Source organism: Magnolia sinica, chromosome 6 (genome assembly GCF_029962835.1).
Source record: "Magnolia sinica isolate HGM2019 chromosome 6, MsV1, whole genome shotgun sequence".
NCBI lineage: Eukaryota > Viridiplantae > Streptophyta > Magnoliopsida > Magnoliales > Magnoliaceae > Magnolia > Magnolia sinica.
In genome coordinates this window covers 25,066,303-25,074,237 of record NC_080578.1, presented here as the reverse complement: position 1 = coordinate 25,074,237, position 7,935 = coordinate 25,066,303, and the positions used below count along the sequence as shown (strand labels likewise).

Here is a 7,935-nt window from a genome sequence, read left to right as displayed (position 1 = left end):
CCATTAGCCAATTAATTCAAAATCCGGCAGTCGGCTAAAACCTACAGAATTTGTAAAAAGCCAGAGAATCCAGTGACTCTCTTGGTTTAAATTGACTTATGATCTGCGATTTGGGATTCTAAGTAAGGGACCTCAGTTACAAAGATGGAAGGTGTTAGGCACCCTCTCTGCCCGTACGAATGTACGATCTTTACTTCGTGTGGTAAAATAGTCTTAAGGGATATGATGATAAGATTGAAATGAGACTAGACAGACTTAGATTTTTGATATGGCAAGGTTCGGAATTCCGACAAGCCGCAGAGCATACGTCCAAAAAATGTCTAGAGGAGTTTTTAAATAGATGTGTTGATACTAAAATATCATTAAAAAGAGGATTAGGCTACCATGAGTTTCTGATGTGACTGGATCCGGTGTTCCGGCAAGTCATAGAGCATATATTTAATAACAACTTAGAGAAACAGGGGAGTTGAGAAAGGAAGTAATGAAGCGATTGATGAAGTATAAATGCTAATAATAATTGCATGATCTTTGACTTACACTTGAAATGTCTTGGATGTTTGGATGCACCATGGTTGGGAATGATTGACCCAAGAGATGGCTGGAAGAGGGTAGAGGGGGGATAAAAAAGACGGGAACTTGAGAACTCAAGCACTCCCTCTCACTCTCACTCACTCTCATTCACTCTCACTCTCCTTTTGGTTGGTAATTGTTGGTGTGAAATGATGAGAGAAGGGGGGTATTTATAGCCCCTTGGGATGGTTTTCTGGTAATTTTAGGGATTATAAAGGGTAAAAGATGATGTAACAGCTTGTGATTGGTTGATGCGAGAGTAATGCCACATGATGTTCCCTTATAGGTTCTTGGGCTTGGTACGTAGGATGGTAAATAGGGCAAGTATTGGGGTCAAAATGGTGGAAGAGTTGACTTTGGGAGGGAGCAACGACTGTAGCTTAGAGGGGCACATTTGTCGAGGTAGGGTGATAATTGGATTACCGCATCTGACTATTTTTATCTGAAAGTCAACCAGTTGGCTTCGTGCACTTTTTCGAGAGGGGGCAGTAATCCGATTACCGTCCGGGTACGGTTGCTCCCGTAGTTTGATCGGTGGGCTTGTTTCAGGCCTGGAGAGTGGCCCAAGGCCCCTTTTTGGATATTTCACTCAAAATGGCTCAAAATTGGCTCAGAAATGGCTTGGAAATGGCTCAAGAAATAGATCGATTTTGGGCATGCTCTGGCTTGGGTGATGACTCGAGTTAAGTTAGAGTTTATGGTAACGTAATGACTCAGGTTCGGTTAGGGTTTAGATCAGGTTTAGAAAATGGCTACGGTTTTAAGTAAGGTGTGGGGTTTAGGTTCAGTTCATAAGGATCATTCATGCCTTATCAAGTTGCTAGCCTGGGTGAGGTGTCTACAAACACTTGGGGTTAAATTGCTCGGTTTGAATTGAGCCATACAATCGGTTCTAGCACGCCCCCACATATAAAACATGACTAAAGTAAACTGAGAGCCAACAACATCTATATTAATATATAATTTCTTTTGAATGCTCCCTCCTAATATTAAAAAGATAAAAAGTAAAAAAAGAAAAATTTCCTCAAGTTAATGTTGAATCTTTGGCCTTTTCTTCATCCACGAAAATTGCAGATGGATACCGAAGCATATCAAGTTGGGGCATTTTCTCACCTGTGATTTTCTTTTAATGCCAGTAAAAGTGTGTGTAAATGGGTGGACGTTGCATCCCTCAAAAGTGTTCAAACCATCTCTGGGATGCAACTCTGCCTACAAAGATCTTAGTCCCCCATCATGGAAATCACTAGGATAAAAATCAAGCCGATCTACTCATTAGGTCCACTGATTAGGGAATCACTGCAAAACAATTAAGATCACTGATTGGTGTTGGCACACCTCCACTCTGCAACATTGTCTATTAAATCTCTTCATAATCATATTCTTTTTTACCCCCTAATATCGGTCAAACGAGTACAATTAGTTTTTATGATGAGTTTCATTGTGGATGTGAGATGATAGAAATTCCTCTCAACTTAAAATGTTTTAGTGCTTCGATTATATAAAGATTGAGAAGGCTATTCACCTTCACAAGAAAGCAGTCAAATGATCATAAGCTTCAAATATTCCAATCACGTTGCAATATGTCAAGATGTATTCCAGCAAGCCTAGACACATATTTAAAGCTGGCAGTGGAAATCCATTTACCTAATTACCCAACATATCCTACTTGCGAAAATCAAATTCAAATATGAGATTTTTACCCAATTCAAATATATAACTGTTTACCCCACTTCTAACCAGGTCATATCCTTATCTACGTATCTAATTACCTAAAGACATTTTCATAATGTAACTAACTAATAATATTTATAACTATCATATTAAAAAAATAGTGATAAATCAAATGGATAAAATCAGCTAACCTAGAAAGTGTTTGGTCTACACTGCATTTACAACGAGACCCATTATATAATAGTATATATAGATAGCCATAACATGGGTCGGTGGCACTTGTATGGAATAGGTGCATCAAGACATGGTGCAAACGTGCATGCCAATCCATCTAAGTTCTTAAGTGCATTTTAGATGGGAGTCTGAAAACACATTGATAAGATTGTTCTAACCATCCAACTACTTTCCACCAAAGGAGTAGCTATCATCCAAATTCTAAGTGTAAATCAGATAGGAATTATATAATGTTCTGGTTTAAAGATTGTATATAAAGTTGACTATTATTTACCTAGTTACCCTTACCCAAGTTGAGAAAATTAAGGGTATCAAAATTTCCTACTGGATTATGGTTTTTGTTTTTGTTTTGTTTTTTGTTTTTTTTTTTTTTATTATTTATTTTTTTAAATTTTATTTATATTATTCAATGAATGTCCACAAATTCTATATTCATGAACCCATACGAATGAAATTGTTTTTCATGATACGTAGAAGTTGAGACTTATAATTTAGATAGCTTAATTTAAATTAGTTGTTTCTATTTATTTAACTTTTAAAAAAATTATAATGCGTGTCTATCATTTACCACGCTTAGAGTATTACTCATGGATACTCGAACCCTTGACCGGGTGTTGGAACTCCTGATAGATACATAATGCGTGTCTATCAATTACCACGCTTAGAGTATTAATCTCTCTCTCTCTCTCTCTCTTCTTAATACGTTGGTCAACTGGGCCAGGCAAGTAGGGCATGGTAGGTTTGGAAACGGATTGGCTACTCCCCATGCCACCGGCCAATGGCTAGTGGGCGGTGCTCTGTGGGCCCCACCATGATGTATGTGTTTCATCCATGCTGTTCATCTATTTTTCCAGATTATTTTATGATATGTAACCAAAAAATGAGATATATCCCGATCTCAAGTGGACCACATCACAGGAAACAGTGTCGAATGAGCGTTGACCATTAAAAACCTTTTGAGGGCCATTAAAAGTTTTGGATCAAGCTGATCTTTATTTTTTTCCCTTCATTTGGGCCTGTATGACCTAATCAACAGATTGAATGTCAAATAAACAGTACACCGGGCCTTTGGAGGATTTTAATGGTGGATATCCAATCGTTATTGTTTTCCTGTGGTGTGGTCCACCTGAGAGTTATATCCCTCTCATCTTTGGGATCAAGCCTTAAAATGATCTGTAAAAATGGATGACCAGAATGGATGAAACACATACATTATGGACACATAGCCACCGACCATCAGCCACCTGGCTGGTGGCAGGGTGAGTAACCAATCCGTTTCCGGTAGGTTTGGGCTTTAAGTTGTTATATCCATAGGTCCATGCTGGGTTTGGGTGTTGGACCTTGTAGTCTAGGGCCAACCGCGTCCCAATTGTTTTCTGTAATGTGGACCACCAGAGCATTGGATCTTTGTAATATCTCTCGGTTGTCCTATACGTAGCTAGGGAAACTGATGGACGGATTGGATTTGACAAGGACATCTCCGTGGGCTCCACACTGCATGTTTTACAGGAACTCCCTGTATCACCAGCCACACGAAACTCGAGTCCTACGATTGTAATACGTTCCCATCCCGAACCCGAAACGTCTTCCTCCACCCCCCCCTCGCTCTCTCTCTCTCCAATGGCCGCCTCCAACTGCAACACCTCCCGCTTCTCCACCCTCTCGAAACCATCCCTTCCCTTCAACCCCTCCCTCAAAACTCTAAAACCCCAATTCCCCACCAAACCCCAATTCCCCATACCCCTCAAAACCCAATCCCCACCCTTCAATCTCTTCTCCCCCAAATCCTCACCGACCGATCACCCCCTGCCTTCCGATCCCACCATATCCTCCCTCCCTCAAACTCTCAAAACCCGCCTCTCTTCCGGCGAGACTTTGTACGGAATCTTCCTCCTCGGCTTCTCCCCCACCCTCGCCGAGATCGTCGGCCACGCCGGCTACGACTTTGCCGTCATCGACATGGAGCACGGCCCCGGCGGCATCTCCGACGCCGTTCCCTGCCTGCTTGCTCTCGCCGCCACTCAAACCCCTTCGATCCTCCGCATTCCGGAATCTTCCGCTGTCTGGGCCAAGAAGGCCCTCGATCTCGGCCCGTAGGGGATCATGTTCCCCATGATCGACGGTCCAAAATCCGCCAAGAAAGCCGTTTCCTACTGCAGATTCCCGCCCGAGGGCATCCGTGGATCTGCGCACACGGTCGTCCGGGCGTCGAAGTACGGGATCGACGACGGGTACTTGGAGAATTACCAGGACGAGCTGCTGATCATGTGCCAGGTGGAGACGGAGGAAGGGGTGAGAACGATCGAGGAAATCGCGGCCGTCGATGGGGTGGACTGCATCCAGATGGGGCCCTTGGATCTGAGCGCAAGCTTAGGGTATCTGTGGGACCCAGGGCATAAGAAGGTGAGGGAGGTATTGCATGGGGCGGAGAAGAAGGTGCTGGAGACGAAAGGCGCATTCTTGGGCGGTTTCGCCTTGGCGCACGATAGCCCCGAGGAGCTTAGGGTGCGCGGCTATCACATGGTGTCTGGTGCGGTGGATTTGGGCCTTTTCCGTTCGGCGGCGGTTGCTGACGTGGCGAGGTTTAAGAAGGGTTTGAAGGAGGCTCAGGAGGAAGAGAAGGACAAGGACAAAGATGAGAAGTACTGGAGCGAGTGAGGATGGTAGTTACAAGCCGAGGAGATTCGCGCGAGTAGAAATTTATGAGGGCGAGTCGTGTGGTAACACGTGTGAGAGATGACAGCTGGGCCATTTTCTGGTGGTGACCACAGGCGACTAGGAACCCCTCCTGGTTTATTCATCAGGTGGGCCATACGTTTAGTTGTTTTTAATTTATAATTTTTTACTTTTTACAACCGTTGATTTTCCTAATACACGTGGCCCACCCGATGAGTGGGCCCGCTTTTTTCCTAACTGGAGTCCATTCCTGATGACTAGCTGGAATCTCGAACACGTGTGCCATGTACGTACGTGTGCGGGGATCTCGATCTTTAATCTGTGCTGGTGCGAATCGCTTTGTCACTTGTAGTTAGGAAAACTTCAGGACTCTTGCCTTCCTAGAAGGATGAATCATATGATCCTCGAGGATTTGCATGGTGTGCTCCGCTTTTTTTCAGTTTGGTAGAAGTGGGCCCGTGTTCAAGATACGAACCAATGGTCTGATTTAACCAACCCATGTGGGTGGTCCAATCCCTAAATGCAGCCCAACGGATGATTGAACAATGGGGCCCACTTGTAGAAAATGAAAATCCAATGCAGCTCTGCATTACGATTCCTCTTAAGAGCTAGTTTTGGTCATTCTTTCAGGAGAGATGTGTGAATTTATTGAAGAGAAATAGGATGATGAATGGATTTATGAAAAAAAAATAATTAAGACATTTTGTAATTCATGTGGGCTAAATCACGTGAATTTAGAGTTTTAGACATGATTTTACACCGTTCCCTATGGTGTGGGCCACTTAGATATTATATTTGACTGAATTTTAGAATCCACAATGAAAATGTGATGACACATCTAATGGATGTGGTGGATCTGATCCATGTCTATCCAACCCTATGGTGTGGCTCTCCATGTGGCTAGCATAGGCCAATATCTCCGAACAATGCTAGTATACCTCAGGATAGTACCTGCCGGAGTTACTTTTAGAAACATAGAGCCACGTGAGTGGAACATTCATGAGATCCATCCCATCCATCAGGTACTTTGCCTCATATTAACCGTTGAACCTAATAACCATTGATCATTCACAACTTTGGCCACAACATAGGAAATTATTGGGATAGAACGCCCACCATTATTTTTGTGTAGAGCTTACCGTGATACGTACATGCCGTTCAACGTGCCTCATTAGGATGAAGGAACTACCCTAATATCATGGTATCCCAAAATTTAGGTGAGCTATACTATGCGAATTAGAGGTTTTAGTTTTTTTTTTTTTCCCCTTCTTCTGTGGCCCACTTGAGTATTGAATCAGCATGAATTTTAGGATCAAGGCCAAAGAAATTTTGGTGTACCTCATGATAGCGTGGGTTTCATGCATTTTTAAGTGATTTTTCCCATGTTAAAGAAGGCAACTTAAATAGGTACATAGGACTAGGTGATCAAGTGTTTTCCAATATCTCCCCTTCCCCCTTTCGATTGAGAACAAGATCACGGTATCCGTCTCTTCATGTTAGTCTTCCTCTTCTCCTCTCTTTGTTTGATACATTCGAGATAATTACATTTTAATAGAGCCACTTTAGGTTTCCTATGAAATGAGGCATGGGATAGAGTAGGGGTGTACATGGTTCGGTTCGGTCCAGTTCTAGGGTAAAATCGGAACTGAACCGTTCCTTACGGTTCTAGGATTTTCGGAACTGGAACTGGACCGTTAGCACTGCAGAACTGAATCGGAATCGGATTGTGAAAATCAGTTCGATTTCGAATCGGTTCCACGGTTCTGGGATTTTTATAATATAGCCCAATTGCATGTTCTATTTTATAATTTAGCCCATGTCCATTCATGTTATGATCCATTTGATGAATGGTTTAGATATTGTATATGGTGTGAAAAAATACATTTATGAAAACAATTAAAGGGTGCACTACAAACCATAAATCATGAGTAAAATATACAACTAAAACATATTGTAAACTCACGGTTCCAAGTTCGGTTCCACGGATCGGATGCATGGTTCGGATTTTCGGTTCGGATCCATGGTTTGGATCACAGATCGGTTCAATTCTACATACCCCTAAACCGGAACCGAACTGAACTAAACGGTTCTTTAATTTTTGGAAACGAAACCGGAATCGATGCACTCTAGAACCCGACCAAATCGGACCGTTTGGTCGGTTCTGGTCCGGTTCCACGATTCTACTAGTTCGATGGGCGCCCCTAGGATAGAGATGTTATGAAGTTTCAAGAGTTACGAAGGAATGAATAGGAAATGCCCATGTACCTCAAGAATTCATATTGGTTAAAATAAAATAATAAATGCTTTTTTGAATTTCAAAATTAAAATTTAAAAAAAATTGAAATTGAAATTTCAAATTCAAAATTCCTTTTCCCTCTAAATCATTTTGGAAAAGTGCAAAAAAGGGGTTTTTTTTTTTTTTAAATGTTTAGTCCCACATCGGTTAAAGTTGGAGCCTTAATAGCTAAGTTGCCTCAAAGCTGGAAAGATTATAATAAACTACTAAAATTTGAAAAATTCACATTGGAATAAATTCAAAAGCATTTTTAGATTGAGGAAGAATCTCACAACCAAGATACGAAAGATGATACCAATGGTTCATCCTCATCCAAGGTGAATGTAGTAGAAATGTCATCTCAAAATAATAACTCTAAGAAGAATGAATCCCTAAAACTTAATAAGGATAAATGAAAATTTAAAAAGACCAAAAAGAAAAAGAACGACAAACCCAACGGGTCCTTGGTATATCTCTAGGAAGACCAGACTCTTCGCCTGAGTCTGTAG

At 41.8% G+C, this 7,935-nt stretch overlaps 1 pseudogene; it reads left to right on the top strand.

Annotated features, from left to right (window-relative positions):
- The first annotated feature begins 4,038 nt into the window (after nt 1-4,038).
- Nucleotides 4,039-5,388, top strand: LOC131248569 (uncharacterized; annotated as a pseudogene).
- The last annotated feature ends 2,547 nt before the right edge of the window (nt 5,389-7,935 follow it).